Source organism: Heptranchias perlo, chromosome 11 (assembly GCF_035084215.1).
Source record: "Heptranchias perlo isolate sHepPer1 chromosome 11, sHepPer1.hap1, whole genome shotgun sequence".
Taxonomy (NCBI): domain Eukaryota; kingdom Metazoa; phylum Chordata; class Chondrichthyes; order Hexanchiformes; family Hexanchidae; genus Heptranchias; species Heptranchias perlo.
The window spans coordinates 75161506-75175700 of NC_090335.1; the positions used below are offsets into that span (position 1 = coordinate 75161506).

At 49.4% G+C, this 14195-nt stretch overlaps 1 protein-coding gene and 1 long non-coding RNA gene across 3 annotated transcripts in view; one reads left to right on the forward strand and one right to left on the reverse strand.

Moving 5' to 3' along the window:
- Positions 1–14195, forward strand: part of nrip1a (nuclear receptor interacting protein 1a) — a 144104-nt gene that overhangs the window by 89679 nt on the left and 40230 nt on the right. Inside the window, exon 1 of one of the 2 annotated variants that reach the window (XM_067993376.1) lies at positions 5937–6294. The exons of the other annotated variant lie outside the window; for it this stretch is intronic. The gene's annotated coding sequence lies outside the window, so the exon portion shown is untranslated. Of the gene's footprint in view, positions 1–5936; positions 6295–14195 lie in introns of those variants that run through there. 2 annotated transcript variants of the gene reach the window in all.
- Positions 960–14195, reverse strand: part of LOC137327497 (uncharacterized) — a 41397-nt gene continuing 28161 nt past the window's right edge. The window contains exon 3 of the long non-coding RNA XR_010964491.1: positions 960–1275. This is a non-coding gene — a long non-coding RNA (uncharacterized lncRNA). The remainder of the gene's footprint in view (positions 1276–14195) is intronic.

Below are 14195 nucleotides of genomic sequence, written 5' to 3' on the forward strand. Positions count from 1 at the left end.
ACACACAGTGACAGAAAGAGAGAGAGAGAGACACACACAGTGACCGAGAGAGAGAGAGAGACACACACACAGTGACCGAGAGAGAGAGAGAGAGACACACACAGTGACCGAGAGAGAGAGAGACACACAGTGACCGAGAGAGAGAGAGAGAGAGACACACACAGTGACCGAGAGAGAGAGAGAGAGAGAGAGAGACACACACAGTGACCGAGAGAGAGAGAGAGAGAGAGACACACACAGTGACCGAGAGAGAGAGAGAGAGAGAGAGACACACACAGTGACCGAGAGAGAGAGAGAGAGAGAGAGAGAGAGACACACACAGTGACCGAGAGAGAGAGAGAGAGACACACAGTGAGCGAGAGAGAGAGAGAGAGAGACACACAGTGACCGAGAGAGAGAGAGAGACACAGTGACCGAGAGAGACACACAGTGACCGAGAGAGACACACAGTGACCGAGAGAGACACAGAGAGAGAGACACACACAGTGACAAAGAGAGAGAGAGAAATCCACACATACACACAGAGAGAGACACACGGAAGGAGGGAGAGACAGACAAAGAGAGGGACGTCAGAGAGAGAGACACACACAGAGTGAGAGGGAGAGAGAGAGAGACACACTGAGAGGGAGAGAGATATTAAGAGAGACAGACATTGAGAGACTGAGAGAAACACCGGAGAGTCAGACAGACAGACACCAGAGAGATGGAGCGGGTGGTTGGGGGAAACGGTGGGAGAGAGACAGAGGAAGAGGGCCCCCCCCCCCTGGCCACGTAAATCAGATAATCAGCCGAGCAGAAACACCATCACCGGCATCTCCACATCATCTTTTTTTTGTGCAAGAGATAGAGAGAAATCTATCACACTGTTTCCTGGAAGAATTAGTCACAGAACATCTGCAAGGACATCTATTATTTAATTAATAAAATATGCAAATAATGCTGCTCAAACACTTCAAAGGGGCTTTGTATCCTACGGAGAGGATTTGAGATTTATTTTTTGAAGAGCAGCAGACCATTCCCATCCAATCTCCACACACACACTCACGGGCAGATCAGGACATCTGAAATGCCGTGTGCTTCCTTATCAGCGCCTTGCACCCTTTCCCTGTGCGATCCCACACATTGCACGCAGCGTGTGTGTGTCTGATTCCTGACGTTTCCAAGCAGTGTTGGGCCTCTTCGATTGCACGCCCCCAACTCCGTGTGGGGTTTCTCTTTGAAAAGAAACTTGGGTGATGTTTCCATGGCAACCCTTCAAATCCTGGAGGATCTACACTGTGAAAAAAAAACCTGAGCATGATTTATAATTTATTCAGCCTTATAACTGAGTGGCGTCTGTCATTGTTTCTCCCTCTTTCTCTTTTCTCCCTCTTGTCTTGTTTTTCCTTGTCTTCCCCTCCCTTTCTCTCACTCCTTGCTGTAGTCTGTCTGTTACTTTTTTCTCTTTCTTTGCTGTCAATCTATCTCTCTCTTGCTTTCACTTTTCTCTCTCACTCTCTTTCCCTCTTTTTCTTGCTATTTCTTTCCCTTTCTCTCTCTGCCTCGTTCTCTCTCTCTTTCCCACTCTCTCGTTCCCTCCCTTTCGTTGCTTCTCTCTCTCGCTGTCACGTTCTCTCTCTCTCGTCCCGTCGCATCCTCGCCCTGTTTCATATACCAGAAATACTGGGGAACCAGGGGGCTAATGAGAGTGAGGAACTTAAAGTAATTAATATCAGTAGAGAAAAAGTACTGAAGAAATTAATGGGACTAAAAGCCAACAAGTCCCCTGGACCTGATGGCCTACATCCCAGGGTTCTAAAAGAGGTGGCTGCAGAGATAGTGGATGCATTGGTTGTGATCTTCCAAAATTCCCTAGATTCTAGAACGGTCCCAGCGGATTGGAAGGCAGCAAATATAACCCCACTATTCAAGAAAGGAGGGAGAGAGAAAACAGGGAACTACAGGCCAGTTAGCCTGACATCAGTCGTCGGGAAAATGCTGGAATCCATTATTAAGGAAGTGGTAACAGGGCACTTAGAAAATCATGATATGATTAGTCAGAGTCAACATGGTTTTATGAAAGGGAAATCGTGTTTGACAAAATTATTAGAGTTTTTTGAGGATGTAACCAACAGGGTAGATAAAGGGGAACCAGTGGATATCGTATATTTGGATTTTCAAAAGGCATTCGATAAGGTGCCACATAAAAGGTTATTACGCAAGATAAGGGCTCATGGGGTTGGTCGTAACATATTAGCATGGATAGAGGATTGGTTAACGGATAGAAAACAGAGAGGAGTGATGAACGGGTCATTCTCAGGTTGGCAGGCTGTAACTAGGGGGGTGCCGCAAGGATCGGTGCTTGGGCCTCAGCTATTTACAATCTGTATTAATGACTTGGATGAAGGGTCTGAGGGTAATGTATCCAAGTTTGCTGATGATACAAAGCTAGATGGGAAAGTAAGCTGTAAGGAGGACACAAAGAGTCGGCAAAGGGATATAGACAGGTTAAGCGAGTGGGCAAGAAGGTGGCAGATGGAGTATAATGTGGGGAAATGTGAGGTTATTCACTTTGGTCGGAAGGATAGAAAAACAGAATATTTTTTAAATGGTGGGAAACTATTAAATGTTGGAGTTAAGAGAGACTTGAGCATCCTTGTACAAGAAACACAAAAAGTTAGCTTGCAGGTACAGCAAGCAATTAGGAAGGCAAATGGCATGTTGGCCTTTATTGCAAGGGGGTTGGAGTGCGAAAGTAAGGAAGTCTTACTACAATTGCACAGGGCTTTGGTGAGACCTCACCTGGAGTACTGCCTACAGTTTTGGTCTCCTTATCTAAGGAAGGATATACTTGCCTTAGAGGCGGTGCAACGAAGGTTCACTAGATTGATTCCTGGGATGAGAGGGTTGTCCTATGAGGAGAGATTGAGTAGAATGAGCCTATACTCTCTGGAGTTTGGAAGAATGAGAGGTGATCTCATTGAAACATATAAAATTCTGAGGGGGCTTGACAGGGTAGATGTTGAGAGGTTGTTTTCCCTGGCTGGAAAGTCTAGAACCAGGGGACATAGTCTCAGGATAAGGGGTCGGCCATTTAAGACTGAGATGAGGAGGAATTTTTTTTTTATTCGTTCATGGGATGTGGGCATCGCTGGCGAGGCCGGCATTTATTGCCCATCCCTAATTGCCCTTGAGGAGGTGGTGGTGAGCCGCCTTCTTGAACCGCTGCAGTCCGTGTGGTGAAGGTTCTCCCACAGTGCTGTTAGGTCGGGATTTCCAGGATTTTGACCCAGCGACGATGAAGGAACGGCGATATATTTCCAAGTCGGGATAGTGTGTGACTTGGAGGGGAACGTGCAGGTGGTGGTGTTCCCATGTACCTGCTGCTCTTGTCCTTCTAGGTGGTAGAGGTCGCGGGCTTCTTCTCTGAGGGTTGTGAATCTTTGGAATTCTCTTCTCCAGAGGGCGGTGGATGCTCAGTCGTTGAGTATATTCAAGACTGAGATGCATAGATTTTTGGTCACTAGGGGACTTAAGGGATATGGGGATAGGGCAGGAAAGTGGAGTTGAGTTTGAAGATCAGCCATGATCTTATTGAATGGTGGAGCAGGCTCGAGGGGCTATTTCTTATATTCTGCTCCTATTTCTTATATTCTGACTCTTTCCCTCTCTCTGTCTGTCTCTTTCCCTCTCCCTGTCTGTCTCTTTCCCTCTCTGTCTGTCTGTCTCTTTCCCTCTCTCTGTCTGTCTGTCTCTTTCCCTCTCTCTGTCTGTCTGTCTCTTTCCCTCTCTCTCTCTGTCTGTCTCTTTCCCTCTCTCTCTCTCTGTCTCTTGCCCTCTCTCTGTCTGTCTCTTGCCCTCTCTCTGTCTGTCTCTTGCCCTCTCTCTGTCTGTCTCTTGCCCTCTCTCTGTCTGTCTCTTGCCCTCTCTCTGTCTGTCTCTTGCCCTCTCTCTGTCTGTCTCTTGCCCTCTCTCTGTCTGTCTCTTGCCCTCTCTCTGTCTGTCTCTTGCCCTCTCTCTGTCTGTCTCTTGCCCTCTCTCTGTCTGTCTCTTGCCCTCTCTCTGTCTGTCTCTTGCCCTCTCTCTGTCTGTCTCTTGCCCTCTCTCTGTCTGTCTCTTGCCCTCTCTCTCTCTGTCTCTTGCCCTCTCTCTGTCTGTCTCTTGCCCTCTCTCTGTCTGCCTCTTTCCCTCTCTCTCTCTGTCTGCCTCTTTCCCTCTCTCTCTCTCTGTCTGTCTCTTTCCCTCTCTCTCTCTCTGTCTGCCTCTTTCCCTCTCTCTGTCAGTTTCTTTCCCTCTCTCTCTCTGTCTCTTTCCCTCTCTCTCTCTCTGTCTCTTTCCCTCTCTCTCTCTCTGTCTCTTTCCCTCTCTCTCTCTGCCTCTTGCCCTCTCTCTGTCTGCCTCTTTCCCTCTCTCTGTCTGTCTCTTTCCCTCTCTCCTATGTCTGAGATTAATCTGCATGTAAGTCATTATTGTTGTTTTTGCTGCCATTCACACAGTGTGAATGTGCTGTGTGCCTGGTGCTGGGAGAGGAGGGCTCTGCCCTGTGCACTATGACAGTCAGCACTGTGAGGGTTAAGCAGGCAACTGTGTACGTTTTATAATTCATGTTGCGTCAGCCCCAGCCTGTGGACTGCATGTTACACCCGAGAGAAAAACCGACTCTTTGAAAAGTTGGTGTAATTGCTGTCTGCAGCTGCTCTCACTTTTAACAAGGGACATTTTTTTGCAGCTTCTCTCCCTTTGTGTGACAGCTGTCTGAATGGCCACTCTCTCCTTACTCCGAGTGTCTGTGCCTCTGTCTGTGTCTGTGCCTCTGTCTGTGTGTGTGCCTCTGTCTGTGTGTGTGCCTCTGTCTGTGTGTGTGCCTCTGTCTGTGTGTGTGCCTCTGTCTGTGTGTGTGCCTCTGTCTGTGTGTCTATCTGTCTGTGTGTGTCTATCTGTCTGTGTGTGTGTGTGTGTGTGTGTCTATCTGTCTGTGTGTGTGTGTGTGTGTGTGTGTCTGTGTGTGTCTGTGTGTGTCTGTGTGTGTCTGTCTCTGTGTGTGCGCCTCGGCCTGCTGGCTGATGAATCACTGCTGGATTACATGGCAAGGGCATCCCGACCTGTGTGACCTTGGCGAGGGAGTGGGAGGGGTCTCCTGTGGAAGCTGGAGTGTTGGAGGTCACCGGAGGATGGAGGTCGTGAGAAGGTGGACATTCCACCAGGTGGTGGATGACACGGTGTCACGTGGCTCGGGGAGCCTGTTGACATGGTCAATATTTCAAGGGCATTACTTTCAGCGGTGAATGTACTGATTGTGTGAGAGAGCGGCGTTCCTTTCCCCTCCCTCCCTCCCTCCCTCCCCGTCCCTCCTAGCCTCCACTTTCCCTCACACCCCACTCCTGGGAGGATCAAGAAATCATTTCTTTAATCACACACACACACACACACACACACACACACACACACACACAGAGAAATTCAAAGGACCTCCATTCAGTTACAAACACGGTCCTGTAATTTCTGTTCCTTTGTAAGCCTTTGTCGTGTTATCTTGTCCCCATCCCCTCGGGATGTAATGTAACTCCCTCGGCAAAAAGAAAAGGGAGATGTCAGCGGCAAACTATGATGAATTAGCCCAGCGTAGTAGACGAGTTCATTTATATTTTGTCTTGGAGGGAAGAGAGGAGGTAGAGGAGAGAAATAAGGGGAAAAGAGAGATAGGAGGGAGGGAAGAGAGGGAGGAGGAGGAGGAGAGAGATAGGGGGGAAGAGAGGAGGAGAAAGGAGATCGAGAGAGAGAGGAGGAGAGATAGGAGGGAGGTGGAGTCAGAAAGGAGGAGAGAGAGAGATAGGAGGAGGGGATAGGGGGGTAGAGAGAAAGAGGAGGGAGGGAGACGGAGGAAAGAGAGAGAGAAAGGGGGAGGAACGAGAGAGATAGGAGGGGGAAGAGAGAAAGGAGGAGGAGGGGGGACTATGAGGAGGAGATAGAGAGACCGAGTTAGTAGCTGGTAACGCTGACCTTGTTTTGCTTGTGTTCAGCAGCTTTGTCTCTCTCTCTCTCTCTCTCTCTCTCTCTCTCTCTCTCGCTCTGTGAGATTTAATCCCACGCCCTTGCATACGCACACTTGATTAAGAGGGAGTTATCCTAGACCAGGAGACGGTGCCCTCTGCTTGTGTTTTTGTCAGCGTTGGGAGTCAAGTCAGAGGGGCTTCACCTCTCTGTGCACTGCTTCTCACGAGGTGCTCCTGAGTAATGTGTAAATTATTACTACGAAGACATTTCCCTCCCACTCACAGCAGAGTTCTGGAAGGAAGATAAGATTACTTTTTGCCGGTAGGAACCGATCATTAAACTTCCACTTTCTTTACCTGTTCTTTTTCTTGTTGTGGGTTTGTTTGCCGTCTAAGAGCTGGATGTTGTTCAGGTTACTTTTGGGTCTCCCGGGAGTCAATAAAGGCAAACCAAAATGGTTATATCTAAAACTCAGCGAGGAGAGCATTCGGCAAAGTTACTGGTGGACCAGTTTGCAGAACCCAATTTATTTTTAAGAGAAGTCTCTCTTTTTGGAAGTTTCCTGGTAATTATTGGTTTGTGAAAAGGCTCCGTTACGTTCTCAACATCCTGCAACAAAATATATTTTAACCCTTTTCTTGCTGAACTAGTGCTTGTATTGAAGTGACTTCCCCTCCTCTCGTTCCGTGTTTTCGAGGCCCCCTGCCCATGTGTGTGGAGAGCTCCCCGAGGGGTGGGGTTGAATGTGTTGTGGGCTGGGGGGGGGGGGGGGGGGGGGGGGGAGTTCTGTGAGACTCAGCAATTCCTGTGTGTGGCTCCACGAGTGGGGTTTGAAGTGAATGGGGTAGATTAAATTAGACACGGCAACAAACTCAGCTGGTCTCACCACATCCTCTCTGCCGTCACCACCTCACCTGTGGTATCACTGTCTGGTGTCTGGTCTCACCATCTCAACACTTGGTGTTACTGTCTGGTGTCTGGTCTCAACATTGGTATCACTGTCTGGTGTCTGGTCTCACCATCTCAACACTTGGTGTTACTGTCTGGTGTCTGGTCTCAACATTGGTATCACTGTCTGGTGTCTGGTCTCACCATCTCAACACTTGGTGTTACTGTCTGGTGTCTGGTCTCAACATTGGTATCACTGTCTGGTGTCTGGTCTCACCATCTCAACACTTGGTGTTACTGTCTGGTGTCTGGTCTCAACATTGGTATCACTGTCTGGTGTCTGGTCTCACCATCTCAACACTTGGTGTTACTGTCTGGTGTCTGGTCTCAACATTGGTATCACTGTCTGGTGTCTGGTCTCACCATCTCAACACTTGGTGTTACTGTCTGGTGTCTGGTCTCAACATTGGTATCACTGTCTGGTGTCTGGTCTCACCATCTCAACACTTGGTGTTACTGTCTGGTGTCAATGCCTGATGCCTGGTGTCAGTGTGTGACATTTGGTGTGTCCGTTTAATAACCTTTCCTTTGGTCTGGCAGAGTTTCCTCTGGCCAGGGACTGCAGGCTGCCTTCTCTGCTGCCCAACCATGTTGGAGTGGGGTTCTCTGGACATTCGACTCAGGCGCGTAACACTGCACACTGAGGCTCAGTGACACTGTCTGGTGTCGCACACAGGCCACAAAGGCCCAGGTCTGATCCCCAGCCTGTCCAGGGAGTATTACAGGGAGCATCAATGCCTTTGGGATCGTACAATAGTCAGTCCCTTTACACACACAGTCAGTGCTGGGACACTCAGTCCTGTTATACACAGTCAATGCTGGGACACACAGTCCTGTTATACACACAGTCAGTGCTGGGACACACAGTCCTGTTATACACACAGTCAGTGCTGGGACACTCAGTCCTGTTATACACACAGTCAATGCTGGGACACACAGTCCTGTTACACACACAGTCAGTGCTGGGACAGTCAGTCCTGTTATACACACAGTCAATGCTGGGACACACAGTCCTGTTATACACACAGTCAATGCTGGGACACACAGTCCTGTTATACACACAGTCAATGCTGGGACACACAGTCAATGCTGGGACACACAGTCAGTGCTGGGACACTCAGTCCTGTTATACACACAGTCAGTGCTGGGACACTCAGTCCTGTTATACACACAGTCAGTGCTGGGACAGTCAGTCCTGTTATACACACAGTCAGTGCTGGGACAGTCAGTCCTGTTATACACACAGTCAGTGCTGGGACACTCGGTCCTGTTATACACACAGTCAGTGCTGGGACACTCAGTCCTGTTATACACACACTCAGTCCTGTTACACACACAGTCAGTGCTGGGACACTCAGTCCTGTTATACACACACTCAGTCCTGTTACACACACAGTCAGTGCTGGGACACTCAGTCCTGTTATACACACAGTCAGTGCTGGGACACTCAGTCCTGTTATACACACAGTCAGTGCTGGGACACTCAGTCCTGTTATACACACAGTCAGTGCTGGGACACTCGGTCCTGTTATACACACAGTCAGTGCTGGGACACTCAGTCCTGTTATACACACAGTCAGTGCTGGGACACTCAGTCCTGTTATACACACACTCAGTCCTGTTACACACACAGTCAGTGCTGGGACACTCAGTCCTGTTACACACACAGTCAGTGCTGGGACAGTCAGTCCTGTTACACACACAGTCAGTGCTGGGACACTCAGTCCTGTTATACACACAGTCAGTGCTGGGACACTCAGTCCTGTTACACACACAGTCAGTGCTGGGACACTCAGTCCTGTTACACACACAGTCAGTGCTGGGACAGTCAGTCCCGTTATACACACAGTCAGTGCTGGGACACTCAGTCCTGTTATACACACAGTCAGTGCTGGGACAGTCAGTCCTGTTATACACACAGTCAGTGCTGGGACACTCAGTCCTGTTACACACACAGTCAGTGCTGGGACACTCAGTCCTGTTATACACACACTCAGTCCTGTTACACACACAGTCTGTGCTGGGACACTCGGTCCTGTTATACACACAGTCAGTGCTGGGACACTCAGTCCCGTTATACACACAGTCAGTGCTGGGACAGTCAGTCCCGTTATACACACAGTCAGTGCTGGGACACACAGTCCTGTTATACACACAGTCAATGCTGGGACACACAGTCCTGTTATACACACAGTCAATGCTGGGACACACAGTCAGTGCTGGGACACTCAGTCCTGTTATACACACAGTCAGTGCTGGGACACTCAGTCCTGTTATACACACAGTCAGTGCTGGGACAGTCAGTCCTGTTATACACACAGTCAGTGCTGGGACAGTCAGTCCTGTTATACACACAGTCAGTGCTGGGACACTCAGTCCTGTTATACACACAGTCAGTGCTGGGACAGTCAGTCCTGTTATACACACAGTCAGTGCTGGGACAGTCAGTCCTGTTATACACACAGTCAGTGCTGGGACAGTCAGTCCTGTTATACACACAGTCAGTGCTGGGACACTCAGTCCTGTTATACACACAGTCAGTGCTGGGACAGTCAGTCCTGTTATACACACAGTCAGTGCTGGGACACTCAGTCCTGTTATACACACAGTCAGTGCTGGGACAGTCAGTCCCGTTATACACACAGTCAGTGCTGGGACAGTCAGTCCTGTTATACACACAGTCAGTGCTGGGACAGTCAGTCCTGTTATACACACAGTCAGTGCTGGGACACACAGTCCTGTTATACACACAGTCAATGCTGGGACACACAGTCCTGTTATACACACAGTCAATGCTGGGACACACAGTCAGTGCTGGGACACTCAGTCCTGTTATACACACAGTCAGTGCTGGGACACTCAGTCCTGTTATACACACAGTCAGTGCTGGGACAGTCAGTCCTGTTATACACACAGTCAGTGCTGGGACAGTCAGTCCTGTTATACACACAGTCAGTGCTGGGACACTCGGTCCTGTTATACACACAGTCAGTGCTGGGACAGTCAGTCCCGTTATACACACAGTCAGTGCTGGGACACTCAGTCCTGTTACACACACAGTCAGTGCTGGGACACTCAGTCCTGTTATACACACAGTCAGTGCTGGGACAGTCAGTCCCGTTATACACACAGTCAGTGCTGGGACACTCAGTCCTGTTATACACACAGTCAGTGCTGGGACAGTCAGTCCTGTTATACACACAGTCAGTGCTGGGACACTCAGTCCTGTTATACACACACTCAGTCCTGTTACACACACAGTCAGTGCTGGGACACTCAGTCCTGTTATACACACAGTCAGTGCTGGGACACTCGGTCCTGTTATACACACAGTCAGTGCTGGGACAGTCAGTCCTGTTGTACACACAGTCAGCACTGGGACACTCAGTCCTGTTATACACACAGTCAGTGCTGGGACACTCAGTCCTGTTATACACACAGTCAGTGCTGGGACACTCAGTCCTGTTATACACACAGTCAGCGCTGGGACACTCAGTCCTGTTGTACACACAGTCAGCACTGGGACACTCAGTCCTGTTGTACACACAGTCAGTGCTGGGACACTCAGTCCTGTTATACACACAGTCAGTGCTGGGACACTCAGTCCTGTTATACACACACTCAGTCCTGTTATACACACAGTCAGTGCTGGGACAGTCAGTCCTGTTATAGATTTCCCTCCACTGTCCACCCAATGTTGGTGCAGTAATTAGGCCGATGGCTGGGTTCTATCACCCCTGATCAACGCACATTTCTCCACCCTCCCCATCTTCCAGTGTCTTCTCTGGTGGATGACAAATGCGATCTCCCAGTTTTAGCTGAATTTACTCCAATGAGGTGGTAATGGTGTAGTGACCGTCTCCTACGTCCCCACCTCATTTATACCGAGTGGTAATTTCATCGATATACCCCGGCTAGCACGGACCAGTATCGATATACCCCGACTAGCACGGACCAGTATCGATCTAGCACGGACCAGTATCGATATACCCCGGCTAGCACGGACCAGTATCGATATACCCCGACTAGCACGGACCAGTATCGATATACCCCGACTAGCACGGACCAGTATCGATCTAGCACGGACCAGTATCGATATACCCCGACTAGCACGGACCAGTATCGATATACCCCGGCTTGCACGGACCAGTATCGATATACCGCGACTAGCACGGACCAGTATCGATATACCCCGACTAACACGGACCAGTATCGATATACCCCGACTAACACGGACCAGTATCGATATACCCCGACTAGCACGGACCAGTATCGATATACCCCGACTAGCACGGACCAGTATCGATATACCCCGACTAGCACGGACCAGTATCGATATACCCCGACTAGCACGGACCAGTATCGATATACCCCGACTAGCACGGACCAGTATCGATATACCCCGACTAGCACGGACCAGTATCGATATACCCCGACTAACACGGACCAGTATCGATATACCCCGACTAACACGGACCAGTATCGATATACCCCGACTAGCACGGACCAGTATCGATATACCCCGACTAGCACGGACCAGTATCGATATACCCCGACTAACACGGACCAGTATCGATATACCCCGACTAACACGGACCAGTATCGATATACCGCGACTAGCACGGACCAGTATCGATATACCCCGACTAGCACGGACCAGTATCGATATACCCCGACTAGCACGGACCAGTATCGATATACCCCGACTAGCACGGACCAGTATCGATATACCCCGGCTAGCACGGACCAGCTCGGCGCTGGAGAACGAGCGGGAGTAAATTTGAAGAGGCCTTCAGCGATGTTTGAAGCTTTGCACAATCATTATTTTTGCAGTGATATGTTACTTTGCTCCTGCATTCCTGTCGTTTTCTGTGGGGCCGCAGTCCCTTCGCGCCTCTTCTGACTGGACATGATGGGCTTCCCATTGGGGATTCCCCTGTTCTTGTGGTTCCTAGAAATAGAGAAGGAACAGAGGGAGCCCGGTGTGGTTCAGTTCCACACTCAGGACGTATCCCAGCTGCTCCTCTCTATTGCCCTGTGTACCCAGTACCCTTCCCTTTGTGTCAGTCACTCAGTTACCCCCCCACGGCGCATGTCTCTAGGTTGGAGCTTGCGAGTGAGAGAGTGGCAGGGCCCACCGCCCCACTCCCTCACCTTCCTCATCTACTTGCTGCCCCTTGGCAACATTTTCCATCGACATGGGGTCAGCTTCCGCATGTAACCTGATGACACCTACCTCTCACAACCCAATGACCAGCTCTGTTATGATCTGTCAGCCATGGTCAGTGGGCATCACTCTCGCCCCTGAGTCAGAAGGTTGTGGGTTCAAGTCCCACTCCAGATTTTGAGGCGATATTCCAGGCTGTCACTCCAGTGCAGTACTGAGGGAGTGCTGCACTGTCGGCGATTCCGTCTTTCAGATGAGAGGTTAAACCGAGGCCCTTTCTGCCTTCTCAGGTGGGTATAAAAGATCCCATGGCACTATTTCAAAGAAGAGCAAGGGAGTTCTCCCCGTGTCCTGGCCAATAGTTATCCCTTAACCAGCACCACTAAAACGGATTATCTGGTCGTTATCATGGGACCTTTGTGGGATCTTGCTGTGCGCAAATTGGCTGCTGTGTTTCCTACATTACAACAGTGGCTACATTTCAAAAGTACTTAATTGGCTGTAAAGCATTTTGACATGGCCTGAGGTTGTGAAAGGTGCTATATAAATGCAAGTCTTTCTTTTTAACACTAACTCTTGGGTGAGTCTCAGCTTCTAAATTAAAGTAAAGAACTTTGCATTTATGAAAGGTCTGTGACATCCTCAGGATGTTCCAAATTTCTTTTGAAGAGTTATCACTGTTATTTGAACGTTTGTACATATCAAGGTCCCACAAACAGCAATGAGATCATCATCATCATCATCTCATATCTTCTCCCTCTTCCTCTGGAGGACAGTGTGAAGCAGTGGGAGGATTCGCAGGCTGATTAACGGTCCACAACGTGATCGCTCCCCCCCCCCCGTGGCCGTGACCATCTTTATACCAGGCGATAAGGTGGTTTGTCCTGTACGGCGGGAGGGTTTTATGGCCTCCCACGACCCATACGATGAGGGGGAGGGGCCACACACACTCACCAGACACGAGTATCCCACCGGCTGTCAACCCAGAATTCAGAGCCTGAGCTCTGGTCTCCACTCGCTGAGACCGTCTGGAATGGGGTTTGAATCCTGTACCTTCTGACTTAGAGGGAAGGAATGCTACTACTGACCCAAAGGCCTCACTCTTAGCAATGAGATAAATGACCAGTTAATCTCTTTAGGTGATGTCGGTTGAGGGATGAATGTTGGCCAGGATGCCAGGTGAAATCTGCTCTTCTTTCAATAGTGCTGTGGGACCCCTTACATCCACCTGAACAGACAGGACCTCAGTTTGACGTCTCATCTGAGAGACGGCACCTCCGACAGTGCAGCACTCCCTCAGTACTGCACTGGGAGTGTCAGCCTAGATTTTGCGCTCAAATTCTCTGGGGTGGGATTCGAACCTACGACCTTCTGACACAGAGGCGAGAGTGGTGCCTTCTGAACCACAGCTGACACCTAAAAAGTGCAAACATGTTCCCACACTACTAAAAAATTATGCAGTTGAGTTTCCCGCATTTGGGGACATTCAGCAGGCTTCAGCACAGCCCAAGGGCTAGCCTGGACCTGGGAGAACCACCTTCTTGATCCTGGTCCCACCCTCTGCCAGGTAGGGAGAATCATGCCGGGCGTTCCACCCTGTATTTTAGCTACCTTAGGCCATGAAGAGGGTGTCGAGGAGATTTAGTAGAATGATACCAGGGATGAGAGAATTCAGTTATGTGGATGAGCTGGGATTGTTCTCCTTAGAGCAGAGAAGGTTAAGGGGAGATTTAATAGAGGCGTTCAAAATCTTGAAGGGTTAGATAGAGCAGTTAGGGAGAAACTGTTTCCAGTGGCAGGAGGGTCAATAACCAGAGGTCACAGATTTTAAAAAAGAACCAGAGGGAAGATAAGGAGAAATGATTTTACACAGCGAGATGTTCTGATCTGAAATGCGCTGCCTGAAAGGGCGGTGGAAGAAGATTCAATAATAACTTTCAAAAGGGAGTTGGATAAATACTTGAAAAGAAAAAGATTGCAGGACTATGGCGAAAGAGCAGAGGAGTGGGACTAATTGGATAGCTCTTTCAAAGAGCCAGCACAGGCATGATGGGCCGAATGGCCTCCTTCTGTGCTGTATGATTCAGATTAGTGTACCCATGATGAG